The following is a 16,703-nucleotide window of genomic DNA, read 5'->3' as shown; positions in this document are numbered from 1 at the left end:
TGTGCAAATGTGCATTTCGTTGTTATATAATACTAGTATACCATATTTCTATATTGTACTGTAATTCGCAAGGAATACATGTATATAGACAAATTTAAAAAAAAACAACAGAAAACTATATTTTTCAAGTAGCATATATGAAAAAAGCATCACTCTATGAAAGAATTAATTAAAAAATATGCCACAAACAATCTACATAGAAAACTAGTTCTATAAATATTGACCAGTATTGATTAATTTTCTTTTGAAAATCATTTACAAAGAATTATGATTATATATAACTTGAATTTAATATAATTTTCATTTTACAAAAGTAACAAAAGTAAATTGCCTGCCAAGAAAAAACAAAATTGCTTATCGGTACTTATAAACATGATTCATGATAACCATAGAGAAAATCATTCTGCTGTAAATGTGAATTCACTGTAAGTATGTTCTTTAAAACTTGGTTTTCATCCATTTTTTATCTTTGACAATGACAGATTTCAAATATCAACCAAATAAAATATATATATACACTAAAATTTATTTTTCTAAATGTTTTTCATTTCACTCTCTTAAAAAAAGAGGTATATCTACAGAAGAATTCTGATTTATTTAAAATGGAACATGCTCCCTTCAGCATTTTGGTTTCCTATGGGTCTAATAGAACAAATCATGAAACGGTTTAAGCACTGAATTCATATTTTGGGATGTCTTCGGTCCTATAACACACCTGGCCGTGCCGACTAATTGAATACCGCGGCTAACGTGGTATGATAATTTGTCAGCACAGCCAGGTGTGTTATATAGAATCGAAGACATCCCAAAATATGAATTCAATGCTTATATTTACATTCTCTGATTTTTTCCTCTTCATAATTGTTTATTTAGGTAATCTTTAATGTAAATTAAGCGCCCTTCAAAACTGGTGTGCCTTATAGACGAAAGAGCCATTTTTGACGTTTGTGACGTTGCAAAGTTAAATTACGCAAACGAACATTGCGAGGAAAAAAGTGACAAATTAATTTTTGAGTGCACATTTGTTATATTTTTACGTTAATTTAACAGGGTTAATTTCTTTTATAAAATTGTGTCAAAACAATGTAAATTTTGGTGTTCCTGGTATATTGAAAATAACCATGTGTTGATTTTGATAAAGTTCCTACTGTGTATTCTTTCGCTCGGTGACAAGGTAAAGCATGTGTTATAGAATTAAATTTTAAACGTCATGGACTTCTAACGGATTTCACGAAGAAAATGACAGTGAATGTAAATATTACTATAGCCTATGAATAGGACAATACAACTGCAGTAACAGCACATTTCTACTTCTATAATCCATAAAGCAAAATTCTGCTTATTTTTTTTTTATCACAGCACATTTTGCCCTAAAGATTAAAATTAAAGTATAAAACATTGTTTTGACATTCTATTCAAAATACCCAAATCTTTCTTTTCTTTATCATTCCAGAATATATAATACAAAAATAAAAACATCAATTTTTAAAATATAGAATAACTAAGGTCATGCAAAGTTAATTCCTTGGTTCTCAGGCCTTTTTTCAAGAATTTTATGATGACAGAGGGAGGCATTTTTTATTTACTTTTTTATTGCCCCCAAAACATGATGAGCCAGCTTTTAACATTGTACAAAACCTCAAAAAATGATGAGGGAGTTGATTTGTTTTATTTTCTTAATTTACCAATGAAAAAGGTCAATGAGGCACCTGAGAACCAAGAAATTATTTTTTATAACCTATTGAACTAAATAAAAATTTTCTTTTGGCAAGAAATCTAAAACCTAGAATAAAATATTTCAATATTTGTATGGAGTCCCTCTCATTCAGTCTGTGACCCCCTTGGCTGCTAGTTCCTCTTGAACTCTTTGTAAGTAGGTGGGATCAGGGTATCCAAATCTGTTTAAAATCAATATTGAGCATAATTAATGAAGAATATGTCAAAAACATATTGTATAGTTTTTATGGATTAAAAATTAGAAAATAAGACTGATCCTGAGTACAGGTGTACCAAAATGTTAAAATAATAACAAAACACATTTTTGAAACATATTTGTCAAAGGTATGGTAATTAACCATAATAGTAATTTTCGATAGCAAAGATATAATAAGATCAACAAATAAATAAATAAATCCCTACCAAATTAACTGACTAACCTCTGAGCCCCTGTGTCCCTTTTGGTTTTGTGATGAATGTCATTCCAGGTAACCACATTGTCTTTACCAGTGGTTCTGGAATAACCAATGGTGAAGGTCAGTTTTATATGTCGAACGCCGTCTGTAGCAGTTGTAGAAACTTCTCTTCCCTCCTCGTTGTCCGGGACAAATGCTCGTCTCTCTGTTCCATCATAGGGTTGACCTGGATTAGGATGATCTGGCTGTTGGGGAAAAAGTTTCAAAATATATATAGCCATTTAAAAAACGCTTAAAATTGAAGTTCTATCCTGCAAATACAACAGCATATTTTTTGGCTGTCATTAGTTAGAATATTTGCTTTTAATTAAGTAACTAAATCAGAAAACTATATATATACTGTAAAACAGCATTGATTTTCAAAAAAAAAAAATTTCCCACTTCAAGACCTTGAATTTACTGTACATGAATATGTTATATATGCTGCCTAAGTTGAGAAAAATAGTAATAACTGAGAGGTTCTAAAATAAATAATTGTTAATAAAACATGTCGAAATAATACCTGGCTTACAGTATATGAATATATGCAAGTTAATTAAATATTCTCTGCAATTTATCTACAATTTCATGATTTATATGTTTTCTCACCCCTTGAATTCCTGAATTAAACTTGTACTTGACAACAATTGTTCCAACCCCTTCATATCCTGGCAATGGCCGTCTTTCTTTTCTACCGTCATTTCACCTGGGGGCTGATTTCCAGTGATTTCTCCAAAAATCTTCCCGCACACAGGACAGGCCTCTTTGTGTTTGGTAAACGACTGAGTCAGACAACCTTTACAAAATTCATGACCACATGCAAGTTTAAGACCATTTTTGATATCATCCAGACAGATGACACAAGTTGTGGTTTTATCATCATCCCCAGGGTTGGCATTTGTTTCATCAACACTAGAGTTACTGTTTTCATCTTCTTCATCTAAACCAATAATCACCAAGTTTCCATTACTTGCCTTTGATGAGTGTTTTTGCTTATCAGTTTCTACCTTTTCAAAAAGGCTTTCTTGGACTGTGTTCTGAGCTATAATTCTTTCAATAGATGCACTTTTGTCTTCTTTGAATTGTTTTTGCCTACTATCAAAACTTTTTGTATACAAGGACTGGGTTCTTCTTGGACCAGTTTGGGATCAAGTACCGATTCCATATCCATTATTCCCTTCAGATTCATCAGAACGAGAATCTGTCCAACTAAGTTGTCTATGAAAACTTCCAGCATGTCTTTTTCTTGTGTGATCCCCAGCAAAATCTTCAGTTCTCTCATTTCTCTCTCTCTGCTTTTGATAAGAGTCATGAGAGCTAAATGTCTGTTTACTGCTATTACAGGAAAATACATCCAGTAACGCAGAAGTTATTTTTGGATTCTTGTTAATCAGATGAAGCTCTGCAATGTGACAGGAAGACTGGTGATGGAAACAGAAATCGTCAATCACCTGAAAGAATGCTGTACAGCACTTCCGCAAGTCCTCAGTACTGTTCTCGATTTTACCTTCAAAAACCAAAAGTCTCTGTTGAAACTGTAGCTCTACTGGCTGAGACTTAAATAATTTGAGAAAAATGGATGCATTAAATACTTTCATTCCAAAGAGAACTTTATTTCATTAAGTGATAATAATAACTTTTTATCAAATTATACGTCATTCACTGAATCGTGTAAAGTCTCTGTTTACCAGTATATAATTAAATTACTATGGGTTAAAAACATAAGAAGTATATTTAAAGGGAATTTGACAATGCTTTTTTCAATAACAGGAAAAATTTTAATTTTTTGTTCATTGAAATTTTAAAATTGATTCAGATAAAAATTATAATATATATTTAGATGCAGTCTACAATTGCGCCTAGTCTTTATATTCTCACTAATAAAAAAAAACTTTCTGGAGTGGTATGTTTTTTTAAATGATCACAAAGGTGCATCAATTTTCAGTTAAAGTGTTAACTTTGATCATCAAAATTGAAAACCAAATACATAGAATTACCAGTATCTTCTAGTTTTAGTTAACAAATGTGTAAAGCACTATTGAAATCAGACAAAGGCTGTAGCATTTTTTTTTTTAAAAATCACCAGCTAAAGCCCACAAGGAACGATCAAATCACATGAACTTAATGAATATGTCTCTGCTCTTCTAAGTTACTTATTATAATGAAAATAACATTAATATTATGATTATTCTAGCTCCAACATTTATATAATAAATGTTGAACAAAAAGTCAGATCTAAATAATTAGTAGTAATGAAACTGCAGTTACTAACCTGCTCCAATTAATGGTATTGCAAAAGCTTTTGCTTTATTATAAGTGTTGATTGTTTCTAGAATAGTCTTTATTGTGGTTTGGTAACCATGCAGGGAAGATTCGGAAGAGCCATACAACACATCGATTACAGCATGGATGACAAATCGCACAGACAAATTCTTTCCTGCAGAACAAGTCTTTATATCACCTGGCTTTGCTCGCACACTAGCCGTATAGCTGATTGATGGACGCATCTTATCAAAATTTGCTGCATATTCTGCTCCACCTTCTGTCTCAAGAGCTCTAGCAAGTACTCCCCCACTGAAAAGCTACCATCACTGCTGCAAATAATGGCATCTCCACTAAATTTTACTATGCTACCTGTGTAGATTTTCACAACCATCTGATTGAGGAATCTAAAAACCTTCACTTCATCTTTGACACCTTTTTTTCTCTCATCGGGATCCTGCACTACTTTGCTATGCCCAGACCGTCGCTGTAAATTTACGGCCGTATGGTCTGAATTGTTAACAGAATTACTTCCTCTGTCCACAAAAGTCCGATGCTGGCGTCTACTGGAAATCTGAGAGGCTGACAATGATGAACGCTCTTGGGAAGGCCATCCAGAATCTTTCATCAGATGTGGATATCTTGCACAAATTGATTCAATGGTAATTGAATCTGGATCACCCTGGAACTGACTGCAAGCAGAAATTATTTCCTTGATGACGGTTTCATCTGTATCCACTAAATGAATTTCAGAGACAAAACTTTTCATGCCTTCCTCTTTGACATACTCTTGGATACCCAGCAAATACATCTTTGCACACAACTCTAGTGGAACTTTGAAAATACCTAAATGGATATAAGAATAGACTACATATTGCTGTATACCTTATAAATCTTAAAACCGCCTCATTGAAATCTAACTAGCAGTTACTGTTTATAAAATATTCAACATTAAACATTGTCAGAAAATCCAGTATCTTATTAGCAGAATGTGTCTTTTCAATAAATATGTTTTATAAAAATTGTAAATATTATCCATCTACACGATGTCCATAGAATACATTTTTTTAATGATGTGCATCATTTCCTTACCTGAACTTATGCCTGGCATGGCCACTGTAAAACAGTATTTCTTACTTGCAGCCTTCAAGATATTTTTCATTGTGTCTTTTAATTCTTTTAAACAAATTGCTTTCTTTGGATAATCATCCCATTTTGGACCAACTGCATTGAGAATACATTTATATTTATTTCTCAGTTTGCCTGGATCTGTCACTAGTACATCAGATGGATTTAATGCACTGCCACGAACAGACAACTGTCTTTGACAGTCATTGTTAAAGTCAATTCCAGCTTCATATGAAATGGCAGCTGCTATTCCTGCAATATGTTCCATCCTCTCATTTGCAGCATTGACAATCGCATCCACTTGAACGTCTAATATTGACTTTTGATAAACTTGTACCTTAATAGGCCCAAAAAAGACTGTGTAACTTTTTAGGCCTGAATGATGTGTAGCAGGATTCCCCCCTATTTGTGTTGAATATGAACTTCTAGCCCTCTTTGGACTTATGGATACTGCTCCTGGTGCACTGGCAAGTGGCATGCTTTCCGACTTGGACAAATTTTCTGAACCCTTTGGTTCTTGCATCCAAGTTTCTATCCCAAATCCTTTAAGTTTAATTTTTAATATCTCAAAGCTATCACAGAATAAGTGGAGTTTAATTCTTTCATCTATCACCCAAAAATAGGAATTCTTTGACTCCCAGATTTTCAACTTCCTAAGTTTAGAAATAGTGTCTGAATCTTTTATAACAACTGACCAAAGTTTAGAAAGTTTCTCTTCAATCCCAGCTATGCAATCCTTCACTTTATTTACCTGTCCCTCTGATAACCTTAAATCCATTTTAATGTAATTTACAGTAATGTCATGTATATGTACCAATTTTGAACTTTTTAATTCTTCAAATTCCCTTTGACAAAAGTGCTTCAATAGGGACATTTCCACTGATGTTAAGTTCCATTTATGGATAGATTTCAAATAACTAAATTCAACTTTTCTTTGCTCAATCTCAAAGACAGCCATAGTTTCTACAAAACAAATAAATTAAATAATTGATAAAAAAATTTATGTACTATCCAGCTGTTAGAAATTCAAATATAAAAAAATTACCTATATATACAATACCACCACTAAAGTATGTTAAAATCCACACTTATTCTACACTACCCGAGGATGCTACATTAGCAATTGTAGATAAGCATTACACGATGAAAATACTGTGTACTACAGCAGGTTGAATAATACAAGTACAATTTACATAATGATCTAAATTGAGGTTAACTCAGTGTTTGATTTTTATTCAAAAAGAAACACTGATTTCAAAGCATTTTAGTAACCAGGAATATTCTAGTAAAGGTGACAACGATCTCCATTTTGGAAGAAAGAATCAGAGATTTTGATTAAAATCGATTTCTTTAAACATGTTGAATAAAAAGACTATGCACTTGGCATAATTACTTTTAAGCACACAAAAGCTTGTGCCATCAATTATCAATGTAAGATGATATTGTAATAAGTGTAATACAATGCAAGTAATACAAAAAATGTTAGATTTTGAATTTACCGATCAAGATTTTCTTAGATATTGTTGTTTACTCTAGCTAAACTTGCTACATGTACAGGGTGATCCAAAATATCTGATACCATTTCAAGTGATAGTAATTCTTTAAAATTTTAGGAAATTCTTCATTTAAATATTTTAAATTTTGACATATGTTATAACATTTTATACAACACATGCCACAGATTTTATACACATTCTTTTAAATAATAATACAGTCCCAAAAATAATGCTGCTATTTACAGCACATGCTCTACGTGACGTCCACTTTGTTCAATCACGAGTTCAAGTCTTTTCTTAAAGTTATTGATCAAATTTCTGGTTTAATTTTCCGAATTTCTCGGGTAATTTCTGATTTCAGATCCTCCAGGGTGTTTGGCTTTGGAGTATACACCTTGTCTTTTGAAAATCCCCACAGAAAAAAAAATTTCTGTGGACTTGAATCAGAAATATGTGGTAGCCAAACACAGTTCGTTCTGAATGAAATCAGTTGGTTACCGAAAGTTTTTCTATTACCATCCAAGAACTTGTTCTGATTTGTGTGGGGTTGCTCCATCTTGTTGGAAACATACATGTTTCATAGGCACTGTACAAGGAAAAAGTTTAAGTAATGCCGTAAAGTTCTGTATAGACCTTGGGCATGTTTCCTAGATTTTTCATAACACTTCTCACTGACTTTTGTGGCGTTTGCGTTATCAGTTCTTCAACAACTGCAACCAATTCAACAGTTCTGATTGTCAGGGGCATTCAAATGTTTTTCAAACGAACACCTTTTACTGATCCAGTCTTTTGAAATTTCTTTACTAACTTATTAACCTGCAGTTTTGTAACCTTCCTGCCCAACTGATAACATTTTCTCATTATACAAATCCCTGTTAAGGGTGAATGTGTCTCAAAATAAAATTGGACCATTTCTACAGCTCTCTGATTTGACATATCAATGCAAAATAAACAATAACAGATTTATGACGTCATATTGTCATGACAACGTCAACATTTTCCCATATTTTCATATTTATTAAAATGGTAGAATTAGCAGTTTAAAATGATGTATAAATGAAATATGTAGAACAATTATTAACAAAGATATTGAAAGTCAAAGTAGTATCAGATATTTTGGATCACCCTGTATATCAATGAAAACTTTTTTTCTTTCAGTTTACTCTTCTTCGGATATCATCTTAGGCCATAATAAAAATATTCCTAGATTCTCATCCCCGCCCACACAATATTTTACCCCCGCCTTGATTTTTTTAAAATTTCTGTTTTTCTTCCTCTTAATTCTGATCAGGATCAGTATTCATCTACCATATTCTACTTTAGTTTTAAATCCTGTGAAAGTCAACATGATTTTGACAGCTGAAAAGATGGTAATTAATTGCTGTAATACAATTAAGGGCTGTTCAGAAATTATTGAGACAATTACCGGTACATTTACTCCATAAAGGACGGAGATAATTTCATGAAAATTCATCAACATTTTATAAAGAACGAATAAAACACTTACGCAAAATTTCTAATTCCTATGATAATAAGTAAAAGTTCAGTGAAATGTTAAAAATGCGTATGTCTATCGACCCGGAGCAGCATCACTAGGTCATTTAACGTCACATCAGTCGGAGATCGTTTCGCATGTAAAACGATCCGAAAGCGTTTAATACCTTTCCTTCTTTGCTATAACATATAACATTACAAAAATCAAACAGTCTCTTTTTTTAATCTATTTTTAAAAAAATGTTTGCTGCTGCTTCCCCAGTGTAAAATTTTTATTTGTGGGAAAGGATGACTTAGCATCATGCAGTGCCAATTCATGTAACGTGGGTCAACGGTATCAAAAACGTAACGATATTAATATCGTACGTAATAACTGATAGTCGTAAGGATCTTTTGATTTTACTCTGGTTGAATTAATTGTAAAAAAAATGTATACCCAATGAAATAACAAACCCTGACACATTATTTTTCTTTCGTTGTTATTCTTTTAGCAGGGCGTTCAGTCTGGAAAAGAGTTCTACATTGCGGTTCATAAAATTTTCAGTATGTTGGATGCTCCGCCCTTGACGTTAGAATCCAATTTTGCGTTCTTAGCAGATTTCTCTACTGCGCTTAATTTTTTTATGATCTCCGTATTCCTGATCAAAATTCTAATAAAGTTGCACAACATTAATTTGAAATGAAGCTGAAAAATTTTACACATAAACTGAATTATTTTCGCTCTTATTATGGGTCTACGAAAAGTTAGAATGTTGGTGATACATATTTCAATATCTGATTTTGTGACTGCTCCGGGTACCCCTACTATTGACGCATTTATATACCATTGTACAAGAAATATTTTACATTTGTAAAATATATTTTTTGCTTTTATTAATTCTAAGTGTATTTCAAACGTATATGCAAAGTTTCACCAAAACACGTTCATTCGAAAGCAAAATATACACAGTGTCTCAATAATTTTCGAACAGCCCTCGTAAATGCGTATATATTTTAAACAAGAGTCATTGGTTGAAAAAGATTGGTGATGATGTGAAGTAAGAGATAATTGAATCTTTACTATGACTTTTATTCAGATAAAAATACACCAATTGACCAGGGGCCCGTTTTACAAAAGAACTTACGACTCAGACCAAAAACTTCAAATGATTGTAAAACTTTGCACAATTAATAATTCTCTTTGAAATTGCTTGTGTAAAAATATCTTACCACACTCCCCATGAGAATTTTTAAATAATTCTTGATATAAAGTTCATTAAAAAGTTATATAAAAAATTATATTTGGTCTTAAGTCAAAAGTCCTTGTGTAAAACGTGCCCCAGGTCAATAAAAAATCTGCAAAATTGAAAAAATTAAAATAAAAGCCGCCCGCCTGCCTCAATTTTTGAAAATAATTCGGATGAGAATCTAGCAATTTATTTATTATGGCCTTAAATGGAGGAAAAGTTTCCTGTGTCTATAAATTTATGGTAACTTGACCTTCTTATAATCTTACTTGTCAAAAATAAGAATGCTTCTCAAGAACAAGCTCAAAATCAAAATAAAGGTCAAAACATTATATATTAACAAAATACGAGCCACGAACATTGGTCCCCTACGAACAATGATGATTCTGCAGTACTCTTCAATAATTTTGCTGAAAATCAAAATCTGCTAGCGCTTTGATTTGAAAATCAGGGGAGTTCTCCCCTTTCTCCAGAATTTCTCCACTTTCCAGCATCAGGCAATCAACAACCATCACTCCCTAATTCTAGGCACATTCAGAAGCCAATATGTAAATTTTATCCACCTCCCAACCCTTTATAGTTGTCTCTACAGGCAATATATGTAAACTCGCTTGAAAAAATTTTTTCAGCAATCCAGCAGTTTTTTTCCTTATATAACTCCAGGTACCGAAAAACGGCACCGTAAAGTGGAGAAATTCTCCCCAAAAGTGCATAAAAAATATTGCGCCATAAATCGCACCTTTTTTTGCATTACGGGATCTGTAGCGTTATGGTCAAAGACAAATATATAAAACCATAACGCTACAGATGTGCAGCTAGGAAAAGGGTGACCCACAAATTCCACCACATTGGTGCACTATGAACAATGATGATTCCCCAGTATACACCATTTCATTGCCTTTTTTTCCATCAATGACACAAATCTTTACATTTTTAAATAAATGTTTTTCATAAGGCCAAGTTTTAAGAATGTTTAGTTGCCCTCTCCCAACTCGGTCTAAAAATATTGGGTAGGTAGGAAGGTGAGAAAATTATTTTTTTTCTAGAAAAATTCAATTTTACTGCTAATTTTAAAAATTATGTTTTCCAGAGTACATTAATTGCTTCCTAGAGGCAAACAAAATTCAGTTTTTGAGTGGGGTCATTTTTAGCAAGTCGGTCAGCCGAAAGCAGCCCAATATTTTTTTAAAACATGGACTATGTTATAAGCATTAAGTTGTAAATTTTCTATGTTTATTATCATAACATAAATGGCTGCATGTGCTGACAAATTGAATAATACATTATGACACACAGAACCGAAAATAACATTTTTACAAATATTCAGATTTTCAACAGGTTGGGACCACTCGCCCAAATGGGATATACATGTAATAGGCCGTTTGGGACAATCTAATTAAAATCAGACTTCTTAGATCCGCGCCGTATACACTCTGCGTAAGAAGATCTGACATAACCCGACCTGGGGTCATGTTCACGTGAACTTTATGACGTGAATATTCATTTAAAAATTAGCCAATCAAATCGTAGCAATCTTCAGTCGTTAGGAAGGTGTTTAAAAATGGCTGACAGTGACATCGATCGAGCGATTGTAAATATACAACAACAATTAAACATCTCGTTAAAACATGAACAGAAAGAAATACTGGAGTTGATCCTACAGAAGAAAGACTGCGTTGGTGTATTGCCCACGGGTTTTGGGAAGAGTCTTCCGTATCAGTTGTCCATATTAACAAGACAGGCACTGACGGAATCAGCTGATCGAGTTGGGAAAGTTATCGTGTGTTCTCCACTAGTAGCACTGATGAAGGATCAAGCCCAACGTGTGCACAGACTAACAGGATGTAGAGCCGAGATACTAGGTGTCACAGGTGGTGAAAAATCAAGTCTCAACCGGGACTCGAACCCAGGGCCTCTGGCGTACCGTGCCAGCGCTCTAACCAACTGAGCTATTGAGACCCGATATATTGACTGACTTTCACGCACCTGTGAACCCGGTGACATATTCCCCCTCTTTGTAGAAATTCGTCCTCGAATTCTACGAGTTAAGGAAATGCTGTGAGGCATGTTCCAAGGAAATAGTGGGTTTTGTACGTTGGGCGCCAAATGTCACAGGTGGTGAAAAATCAAGTCTCAACCGGGACTCGAACCCAGGGCCTCTGGCGTACCGTGCCAGCGCTCTAACCAACTGAGCTATTGAGACCCGATATATTGACTGACTTTCACGCACCTGTGAACCTGGTGACACTAGGTAATAAATTTTTACAATTTAGAATTTTACATAGAATTCTACCTGTTAACTCTTATTTAAAAAAAATAAGATAAAGAATTCAGATATTTGTACTTTTTGTAAACAAGAAGTAGAAACTATTAAACATGCTTCATTGGTTGTGAAAAAGTTTTACCTCTATGGACCAGCCTCAGTTTACATATTTACAAAACAATAAAAAAGAGTTGGTTTTAATGTTGAAAATGTTATTCTAGGTGAAATACCAATGACATATAACAACAGAGTCAAAAATTTTATAATATTATATGCAAAACAATACATTTTTACATGTTTAATGCAAGATAAAATTCCAAATCTTTTGGGCTTATTAAATCACAATATTTGCATATCTATTGCTGTCTCCCACTATGAACCTGCAGCCAGCAACTGCGTTCATAGGACTATAGTCGCAACTGCTTCTGCTATGAGTGCAATTGCTCTAGCTCACTCGTGTAGAACAAGTTCTACTACACAGATATACCATATTGAGAAGTATATATATGAAGTGTTTCGTAAAAGCACTAAAAATAAGTTTATAATAATATTTTTTGGAAAAAAAGAAATTCAGACTATTTAAAATTGCTGATTTATATCTTTAAAAATTTAATTTTGGTCAGTGTATTTAATTGTAAAATAAAACTTTTTAAAGTTATAGATAACTGCCATATTTTTATTTTTTCATATCATATATATTTGTACAAAGAAAGATAACTCTTCACACTCGGGTAATAACACTCAGAAAGAGGAAATTTCTTTAACTAGTATATCAAGAATGATTTCAGCTATTAAAAATAATTATGAAAAGCTAAAAAAAAAAATCATAGAAAAGCATTCTGGAATAATAATCATTATAAAAGCATCTTCATTTTTCATTACAGTGTTAAATTATTGATTTTTGTCAGAGGGTTTCAATAACGTTGATCGATGACGTCACAACTGCATCAAAACAAAAATTAAGAGAATGTGATGACGGCCCTGCTTGTATCCAGATAACTGTTTGAGAGGGCAATACTTTATAAATTGTTTGTGATTCTTTAGAGAAAAGGATCATTGATCAAGTGTAATGATTTCAAAGCTGTATGTTTTTCATTAAAGACAAGTGAGCCGCGTCCTCATGTACATGATGTAAGTCAGGATTTCCTCTGATATTCTTTAAAAAATCAAAGAATGCAAATATAAGTAATAAACAACGATTATTCAGTGAACATGGCATTATGAATAGCAAGTGCTCTGCTGGCATATTTTCCATGATGCGCTTTAAGCGCGCATCATGGAATATGCCAGCAGAGCAATTGCTATTCATAACGCCATGTTCACTGAATAACGTTGTTTATTTCTTAATTAAATTGAAACATAATATTGAGAAATGTATAGCTTTCAAAAATTTCCACATAGATAAATTTGAAAAAGAATGGTCTTTGTGGAAAAACATATTTCAAGTAAGCTTATTATAAGAATATTATATACTGTTTGTTTTTCATAAAGAGATTTATCAATATAAATCTATACAGAGTAGTAAATATATGTTCTAAGTAAAATTGTAATAAGATATATGAATTATTGATCTTTCCCAAACCATTTTGTTATTATTTTCTTAATCTAAAGAATGAGACTGTATGTAAGTCAGTAAGAGTGGGTGCGAATGAAACCAGTCAAAATGTAAAAAAGCTCATAAATTGTTTATAATTTCATACAAATTGTGATGTTGGGCAATATAAATTAAAAAAAGGTAATAAACTTTTTGTTTGTTTACAAATAAATTAAATGCATTTTTTAAATTTTTAACTCTATGCATATATAAGCTATAATCCGAGATTCCTCTGACTCTAACCCCCGCTTTTGTGACTTGTGCGGGGAATTCACACACCGATCTCCATTCTCGTAATTTACAATTACAGAATTCATTTTAAATACGTTTAAATATGTTTTGATTATAGAATATCAATGATATATAAGAAATAAATATAATTTTTGAAGATGCTGGGGAAGCTCAAATATCTTGTGGGTGAGAGAGTTTTTGTGTGTTAGAAAAAAAAATAATTATGAATAAATTATATATGTTCCCTTGACCCTAGCTGCAGAACTGTAGCTCTCCGAAAAAATAATTATTAACAGACCGGAGGGCTACAGAGCCACCCATTGAAAAAAAAAACTGTATATTGATTGCACACAAAAAGTGCACTGTTTCTCGATTTATTTTTCCATGTTTTTAAAACTTTTATCTCAATATATTACTGACTGTGTGTTCCTAACATTTTCTCACTGTTTTCACAGCAAAACATGCCTTATAATTATTTATAATAGCCCTCTGGTCTGTCAATTATTTTTTTTCGGAGAGCTAAAGTTCTGCAGCTACCTTGAACCAATATTGAAAGTTATGTACAAAGAAAACCTTCTTCATTTTTGGACGGCAAGTTAATCTACTTTTCATTTTTTAAAAAAAGGAAAAATTCTTCCTTTTAAAATTCATCCCTTTTAGGTGATCAATATGTATTAAACACTTGAATTAATTTGCAAGTATACACAGTTGTGTGCCATAACTAGAGATCATTTTATTTTTTCTATATATATTTCATTAAAAAAAAAAAACCACTAATTTTTGTACAGTCACTGATATGACAACAATTCTTGACATATTTTATCACATTTTTCTTGATAATACAAGAAATTATTGTTGAAGTTGATGAAAACAATAGTTTTTATCTCTGATCACTGTGATCAGCATTGATACATGTATTTTTCTTTAATTGTAATTTTAAGTGTGACATGAATTTTAAGTCACATCATGCACATACAATACATATTATATACTGCATGAATAAAGGTAACATTTAACTTGAATTTTAGAATTGATGTTAAGTGATGAACTATCTTTTACCATGTTTACTAAAAACTGAAAATGTAAGGATCTTTTAAAGAAAGGTAACTACACATTTTCTGGTTTAATGAATAATTAAATTGCACAAAAAATGACCATTTGCCAGTGTCAGATTTTACAAAATGTTGTTTTCAATGAAATATAAAGAGAAAAAAAATTAACATAAATTATGGCACACAACTGTATATGCACATCTTTTAATCTTATTATTGTAAAAACATAGGTAATCAAAGATTACGAAGCTCACCTCGACGAATGTTATCAGTTTAAGTAATGCAAATCTAACATCATATTTTCTTAATATTTAGTATTCATCCCTTGAGTGAACAACAATATTCTTGCAAGTTGTGTTTAACCCCTTACATGGCATATACACATTTCTAAGCCTGTAGCGTGAAAAATATGTATAGTGTAAACAAATATTCATAACTGTTAATACTGCATATATCAAGGTCTTCAAGTTCATTCGGATTGATCTGTTCCCAAAACTTTAACCAAGTCTCTTGTATGGAGAATATAGGTCAGATCCAGCATCCGAAGCAAGTCTGATAGTGTCCATCCTTAGATGCATCATCCATGCAAGTTTGGTTAAGCTGGGGCTTATAGTTACTTGGGAATGAAAATGTAGGCCAGATCCAGCATCCGAAGCAAGTCTGGTAGTGTCCATCCCTAGATACATCATCCATGCAAGTTTAGTTTAGCTAGGGCTTATAGATACTTGGGAATGTAAATATAGGTCAGATCCAGCATCCGAAGCAAGTTTGGTAGTGTACATCCCTAGATGCATCATCCATGCAAGTTTGGTCCAAATAGGGCTTATAGTTCCTGTGGAATGGACCTGCTCCAAAAACTTTAACCTGGTCACTCATCTGGAAAATGTAGGTCAGATCCAGCATCCAAAGCAAGTTTGGTAGTGTACATCCCTAGATGCATCATCCATGCAAGTTTGGTCTAAATAGGGCTTATAGTTCCTGTGGAATGGACCTGCTCCAAAAACTTTAACCTGGTCACTCATCTGGAAAATGTAGGTCAGATCCAGCATCCGAAGCAAGTTTGGTAGTGTACATCCCTAGATACATCATCCGTGCAAGTTTGGTCCAAATAGGGCTTATAGTTACTTGGGAATGAAAATGTAGGTCAGATCCAGCATCCGAAGCAAGTCTGGTAGTGTACATCCCTAGATGCATCATCCATGCAAGTTTGGTCCAAATAGGGCTTATAGTTCCTGTGGAATGGACCTGCTCCAAAAACTTTAACCTGGTCACTCCTCTGGAAAATGTAGGTCAGATCCAGCATCCGAAGCAAGTTTGGTAGTGTACATCCCTAGATGCATCATCCATGCAAGTTTGGTATGAGTAGGGCTTATAGTTCCTTGGGAATGGACCTGCTCCAAAAACTTTAACTTGGTCACTCATCTGGAAAATGTAGGTAAGATCCAGCATCCGAAGCAAGTCTGGTAGTGCACATCCCTAGATGCATCATCCATGCAAGTTTGGTCTGGTTAGGGCTTATAATTCCTTAGGAATGGACCTGCTCCAAAATCTTTAACCTGCTCCAAAAACTTTAACCTGGTCACTCATCTGGAAAATGTAGGTCAGATCAGCATCCGAAGCAAGTCTTGTAGTGTACATCCCTAGATGCATCATCCATGCAAGTTTGGTTCAGGTAGGGCTTATAGTTACTTGGGAATGGACTTGCTCCTAAAACTTTAACCTAGGACGCCGACGCTAACGCCGACGCCAACGCCGGGGGTATATCATAAGCTCATCTCGACTTCGT

The 16,703-nt window shown here is 33.2% G+C and overlaps 2 non-coding genes and 1 pseudogene across 2 annotated transcripts; all 3 read right to left on the bottom strand.

Annotated features, from left to right (window-relative positions):
* Nucleotides 1–1,796: 1,796 nt before the first annotated feature.
* LOC134264992 (uncharacterized) lies at nucleotides 1,797–6,339 on the bottom strand (annotated as a pseudogene).
* Nucleotides 6,340–11,662: 5,323 nt separating this feature from the next.
* Nucleotides 11,663–11,736, bottom strand: Trnat-ggu (transfer RNA threonine (anticodon GGU)). Its single transcript has one exon. It is a non-coding gene; the product is annotated as a tRNA-Thr (tRNA).
* A 170-nt stretch (nucleotides 11,737–11,906) lies between these two features.
* Trnat-ggu (transfer RNA threonine (anticodon GGU)) lies at nucleotides 11,907–11,980 on the bottom strand. The gene has a single exon. It is a non-coding gene; the product is annotated as a tRNA-Thr (tRNA).
* Nucleotides 11,981–16,703: the final 4,723 nt, after the last annotated feature.

This window comes from Saccostrea cucullata, unplaced genomic scaffold (genome assembly GCF_032062105.1).
Source record: "Saccostrea cucullata isolate Sc308-1 unplaced genomic scaffold, CSIRO_AGI_Scuc_v1 ctg10703, whole genome shotgun sequence".
Lineage (NCBI taxonomy): Eukaryota > Metazoa > Mollusca > Bivalvia > Ostreida > Ostreidae > Saccostrea > Saccostrea cuccullata.
The sequence above is the reverse complement of the archived record's forward strand: the minus strand, read 5'-3'. Positions and strand labels throughout refer to the sequence as shown.